Genomic DNA, 6,692 nt, shown 5'->3' with positions numbered 1-6,692 from the left:
AAAGAAAGAAAAAGAAAAAGAAATCATCCACCTGGTTTTTGAGGCCTCTTGGTGTCATCCAATGCTCCAGTGTACTCCTTCTCCAGGGAATGCTCATTTGGCTCAATGCTACGGCCAATGGAGTCTGTAACTGATGTCTGACTAGCTTTAAAATGAACATTTTTAGAATAATATTTTATATTTTCAAAATCAGAATGAGGGAAGCCCACACTTCACAAAAACACAAAACTGAATAGAATCTTACATAGTTGATTACATAGAAGAGAGTTAGAAGAGTTGGCTGATTAATTACTATGTTTCTGAGGTATATGCAATATGAGTTCTTGATTAGCCCAGTAAGTTTCATGGTGGAAGTTTATCTTGGATGACACATCTAACTGGGGTGTGTTGTATGATGGGTGGATGATCATTACCTTTAATTTGGGGGACAATGAGCCCCAGTTCTGAAGAAGGATCATCAGACCTTAAACATCGAAGACAATGTTCTTCATATTTAAATGTAACAATCGAGTATTTCAACTTTATGTTTGAACTTCAGGTGTCAGGAATTGGTCTCAGCCTGGACCAGCGTGAGGCCAGATGCTCTATTGAAGCACGTGTGCATCTGAAGACCTTTGTGCACTGCCTTACTCAAGCCCCTCTCAGATCATAGCCCAGCACACTACTTGTCTGGTCTCTTGCTTGGTTGGCTTCAGTCCTGCTACAAAAGCCACTATTCTAAATCTCAAAAATCTAATCATGCTATTTCCCTGCTTAAAATTATTTAACAGCTCAGCAGTGCTTTCCGGCTAATTAGCATGGCATTAGCCCTCTGTGATCGGGTCCTTCTTTATCCCTTCAACTTCCCTTTTGCCACCCACGTGCCATGTCTCTATACTATGCATAAACCCAGCCCACCATATGCTAGGCAAGCTGTGCCACCTCTTATCTCTGGCTTTGCACCTGCTGTCTCTTCTGCCTACAATTCTATTCTCATTCTTTTTTCTTCTCATCAAGGCTAACCCCCAATCAATCTTTAGGTTGAAGCTCTGCTATCCTCTCCTAGAAGATGCCGCCTTTGCTTTGCCTTCTTTGCCCAGCCTTGGCTATGTGCCTTAGCATGTGTCTGTACATTTTGACTTCCTTGTTTAAAAAAAAAAAAAAAAAAAAAAAAAAACATTTTCTGATATAACATGCACATACCCCAAAATTCCATGCACTTAAATGTAACATTCAGTGGATTCTATTATGTTCACGGAGTTGGAAAACCATTACCTAATTTAATTTAAAAAATTTTAATTTCAAAATATTTCAATCTAATTCAAAATTTTTAAATTTCAAAACATTTTAATTTCAAAACATTTGATCTAATTTCAAAACATTTTAATGAGCCCAAAAAAACCCTCATACCCTCTATAATAGTTACTACTCCTATCTACACTCATTCAGCCATAGGCAATCACTAATCTACTTTCTGTCTCTACCTATTTGCCTGTTCTGAATATTTCATTTAATGCAATCATATGGTCTTGGTGACTGGCTTCTTACACTTAGCGTAATGTTTCAGGCTTTCTCCATGTTGCAGTATATATCAGTACTTCATTCTTTTTGTGGACAAATAATATTCCATTGTACAAACATATCATGTTATTCACTTGTCAGTTGATAGAAATTCTGTTTTTTCCACTTTTTAGCTCTTATGGACAATGCTGTTATGAACATTCATGTACAACTTTTTGATGACCTATGTTTTTATTTTTCTTGAGTACATACCTAGGAATAAAATTATGGAATCATATGGAAATTTTGTATTTAGCATTTTGATAGACAGCCAGATTTTTCCCATAGTGGCTCCACATTCCCACCAGCAATGGATGAGGATACTTTCTCATCCTCAGCACTTGTTCTTTTCTGTTTTTGTTTGTTGGTTGGTTTTGTTTCGTTTTTTATTATAGCCATCCATGTGGGCATGAACTGCTATCTCAATGTGGTTTAATTTACATTTCCCTAATGACTAATGATATTGAGCATCTTTTCATATCCTTATTGACGATTTGTGTGCCTTCTTTGGAAAAATATCCATCTAGATCCTTTGCCAATTTAAAAAACTGGGTTACTTGACTTTTAGTTATTGAGTCATAAATGCTTCTTATATTTTCTGGATACATGGCTTTTATCAGTACATAATTCCTAAATATTTTTTTCCATTTTAGGGGTTGTATTTTTACCTTCTTTATAGTATTGTTTGTAGCATAAAAGTTTTCAATTTTGATGAATCTGTTTCATCTATTTTTGTGTTTACTTGCTTGTACTTTAAGTGCCGTATCTGAGAAGCTTTCACTTAGCTTAAGGTCATGTAATTTACTCCTACTATTTTTCTGAGTTTTATAATTTTTGCTCTTATATTTAGATTCTTGTATCATATTAATTTTTATGTGGGGTGCAAGAATGGGGTTCAACTTTGTGTGTGTGTGTTTAGTTTTCCCAATAGTTTGTTGAAAGACTATTTTTTCCCTTGTTGTATTGGTCTGAAATCATCATCAAAAGTCAATTAACTATAAATGCAAAGCATTATTTATACATAATTCTGTTTCATTGATCTGTATATCTTTACATCAGTATCATACTATTAACTAATGAAAGTTTGTAGTATATTTTGATTTTAGGAAGTATGAGTCTTTAACTTTTTTTTTTCCAAAAATTTTTTGGTCATTCTTCGACCTTTGCATTTTCATAATGCCAACTGGGATTTTAGTAGGTATCATGTTGAACCTATACACCAATATTAACTTACTCTTCTGATCCATAAACATGGAATGTCTTTCCAATTAACTCAGTTTTCTTTAATTTCTTTCAACAATGTTTTCTGGTTTTCAGAGTTCAAGTTTTACACTTTTGTTAACTTGTTCCTCAAAATTATATTATTTTAGATGCCATTATCAATGGAAGTTTCTTTTTAATTTTATTTTTAAATTGTTTATTGCTAGGATATAGAAATATCACTGAATTTTCTATGTTAATCTTGTATTCTGAATTCCTGCCTTTTTAGAAGTTCAACATGCAAACCAAAATAAATGTCCAGTTTATTTCTAGAGGCTTTTTGAATTCCCTAAGAGAGTCTACATGCAAACTTTACCCTTCAAATTAAGATAGTTTTTTTCTTTCTCTCCAATGTTGATGTCTTTTATTTCTTATTCTTCCTTAATTGTTCGTGTTTGAACTTTCAAAACAATATTGAACAGCAATGGCCGGAGCAAACATCTTTGTCATTTTACTGATCTTAGGGAGAAGCCTCTAGTCTTTCACCACTACATAGGATGTCAGCTGTAGATTTTCTGAAGATGTTCTTTCTCAAGTGGAAGAAGTTTCCTTCTGTTCTTATTTTGTTGAGTGTTTTTTACCATGATGTGAAGTTGGATTTTGCCCAACCTATTCTACATCTATTAATCTGATCATGGGGTTTTTGTCTGTGTTCTATTAATATAGTATATTATATTAACTTAATTTTGTATGTTAAACTAACCTTGAATTCCTGGGATAAATACCACATGATCATCTTTTAATCTTTTAATATATTTAATATGTTAATATATCTTTTAATATATTGCTGAATTCAGTGGTTAGTATTTTAAAATTTTCTTGTATAAGAAATATTAGTCTATATTTTTCTTTCCTTTTGATGTCTGTCTGGTTTGTGTATCAGAATACCGGCCTTAGAGAATGAGGTTGTTGTCCAGTCTATCATTGATGGGCATTTGGGTTGGTTCCAAGTCTTTGCTATGGTAAACTGTGCTGCAATGAACATACGTGTGCATGTGTCTTTATAATAGATCGATTTATAATTCTTTGGGTATGTACCCAGCAATGGGATTGCTGGGTCAAATGGAATTTCTATTTCTAGGTCCTTGAGGAACCATCACACTGTCTTCCACAATGGTTGAACTTATTTACACTCCCACCAACAGTGTAAAAGTGATCCCAGTACTCCACATCCTCTCTAGCATCTGCTGTCTCCAGACTTTTTTTTTTAATTATTGTACTTTAGGTTCTGGGGTACATGTGCAGAAGATGCAGGATTGTTGTATAGGTACATACATGGCAATGTGGTTTGTTGCCTCCATCCCCCCGTCACCTATATGTGGCATTTCTCCCCATGTTATCCCTCCTTAATCTCCCCATCCCTGCTGTCCCTCCCCTGGTACCCCCTGCCAACAGATCCCAGTGTGTGATGCTCCACTCCCTGCGTCCATGTGTTCTCATTGTTCAATACCCACCTATGAGTGAGAACATGCAGTGTTTTTCTGTTCTTGTGTCAGTTTGTTGAGAATGATGGCTTCCAGATTAATCCACGTCCCTACAAAGGACACAAACTCATTTTTTATGGCTGCATAGTATTCTATGGTGTATATGTGCCACATTTTCCTTGTCTAGTCTGCCATCAATGGGCATTTGGGTTGGTTCCAGGTGTTTGCTATTGTAAACAGTGCCACAATGAGCATACATGTGCATGTGTCTTTGTAATCGAACAATTTATAATCCTTTGGGTATATACACAGTAATGGGATTGCTGGGACAAGTGGAATTTCTATTTTTAGGTCCTTGAGGAAGTACCACACTGTTTTCCACAAAGGTTGAACTAATTTACACTCCCACCAACAGTGTAAAAGTGTTCCTATTTCTCCACAACCTCTCCAGCATCTGTGGTCTCCATAATTTTTAATGATTGCCATTCAAACTGGTGTGAGGTGGTCTCTCAATGTGGTTTTGATTTGCATTTCTCTAATAATCAATGACGATAAGCAGTTTTTCATATGTTTGTTGGCCTCATATATGTCTTCTTTTGAAAAGAGTCTGTTCATATCCTTCGCCCATTTTTGGATGGATTTTTTTTCTTGTAAATCTGTTTTAGTTCTTTGTAGATTCTGGACATTAGCCCTTTGTCAGATGGGTAGATCGCAAAAATTTTTTCCCATTCTGTTGGTTGCTGGTTCACTCTGTTTCTTTTGCTGTATAGAAGCTTTGAAGTTTAATTAGGTCCCATTTGTCTATTTTAGCTTTGTTGCCAATGCTTTTGGTATTTTAGTAATGAAGTCCTTGCCTATGTGTAGGGCTGTAGGGCCCCAAAGGGTTGTGGGGTATCCCTTATGCTGTGATGAGGTACAGATCTGAGAATTAAAGAGACAGAACACTGAAGAACTGGTGAAGAACATCTGGACTCGGGGACCACGCCACCTATGAGCAGAGATCAGCGAGAGCCCCAATTCCCCAAAGCATCTGTATTTATTAGGTACAAGCAGGGGGCAGGGCCATGAGTGAGGTCATCATCTATAGGCTTAGTAATAGGGCATACATAATCATGTGAGTTACAAGTGAGGGGGCCACCCCATTATGTCACTTGGGCAGAGAGGTGGGCCTTGCATAGTAGGGGGTCGTGCCGTGCGCAGTAGTAGAGGGTCATGTACAGAAACGGGGCACACCCCGATAAGGTCACCGAGGCAAGGATGTGAGCTGTGTGCAACAGGTGTCGTGTGCAACACTTCTTATCTAGGGGCTGGAGACATCAAAGGATTTCTAATAGGAGGATACTGTAAGCCAATGCAGTGGGAGCTGACAGACTTGTGCTCTTAAGATATTTATGGGAGGATGATTTGAGCTAGCACAGAAGCAAGAAAAGACGGACAGGGTGTACAGCCACCATGACTGGTCACACCAGAGGGCTTCTTCTCCCTTGGTTATTTCCAGGATCTCAGGCCTGAGGCCTACTTTCCTCAGGAACTGGATGCTAGGTACTACAACTCCTTTATCAGGAGGAGAGGCTCTTGTTCCAACCCGGCCATACAGCATATGCTCTTTCAGACAGGGACACCACTGCCTGGGTCTTTGGTTCTTGTCCTGGTCTGGCTGTTTTCCCATGTACTGCTTCTGTTCTGTGACTGCTCTAGACATTCCTCCTACTACAACCTACTATATGGTTATATAGAAGGATTATATAAATCAGCACTAAACGTGTCAGTACCGCTCTGACTACAATACCTATATGATTATATAGAATGATTATACAGAACTAAGTATGATTGTATAAGTTAGATATCCTATATGTAAGCAGTAAGTTATACATCAGGCACTAATTCTGTAAACTAATATATAATTATATATAAAGGATTATATAAAGGAAATAGCTGAGTAATAACACTATAAACTAAGATATTTTTCAGGCACTAATTGTGCCTGGTGTCTGGACAGTTCTCCTTCCTCCGTGCCCATGGGGGGTGTTACCCACACCTATGCCAATGTCCTGAATGGTTTTGCCTAGGTTTTCTTCTAGGGTTTTTATGGTATTAGGTCTTATGTTTAAGTCTTTAATCCATCTGGAGTTAATTTTAGTGTAAGGCGTCAGGAAGGGGTCCAGTTTCTGCTATCTGCACATGGCTAGCCAGTTTTCCCAGCACCATTTGTTAAACAGGGAATCCTTTTGCCATTGCTTGTTTTTGTCAGGTTTGTCAAAGATCAGATGTAGATGTGTGGTGTTGCCTCCGAGGCCTCTGTTGTTTTCCATTGGTCTATATGGCTGTTTTGGTACCAGTACCATGCTATTTTGATTACTGTAGCCTTGTAGCATAGTTTGAAGTCTGGTAGTGTGATGCCTCCAGCTTTGTTCTTTTTGCTTAGAATTGACTCAGCTATGTGGGCTCTCTTTTGGTTCCATATTAAGT

The sequence above is a fragment of the Cebus imitator genome, unplaced genomic scaffold, assembly GCF_001604975.1.
Source record: "Cebus imitator isolate Cc_AM_T3 unplaced genomic scaffold, Cebus_imitator-1.0 Scaffold73, whole genome shotgun sequence".
Taxonomy (NCBI): Eukaryota; Metazoa; Chordata; class Mammalia; order Primates; family Cebidae; genus Cebus; species Cebus imitator.
This window is presented reverse-complemented; position numbering follows the sequence as displayed.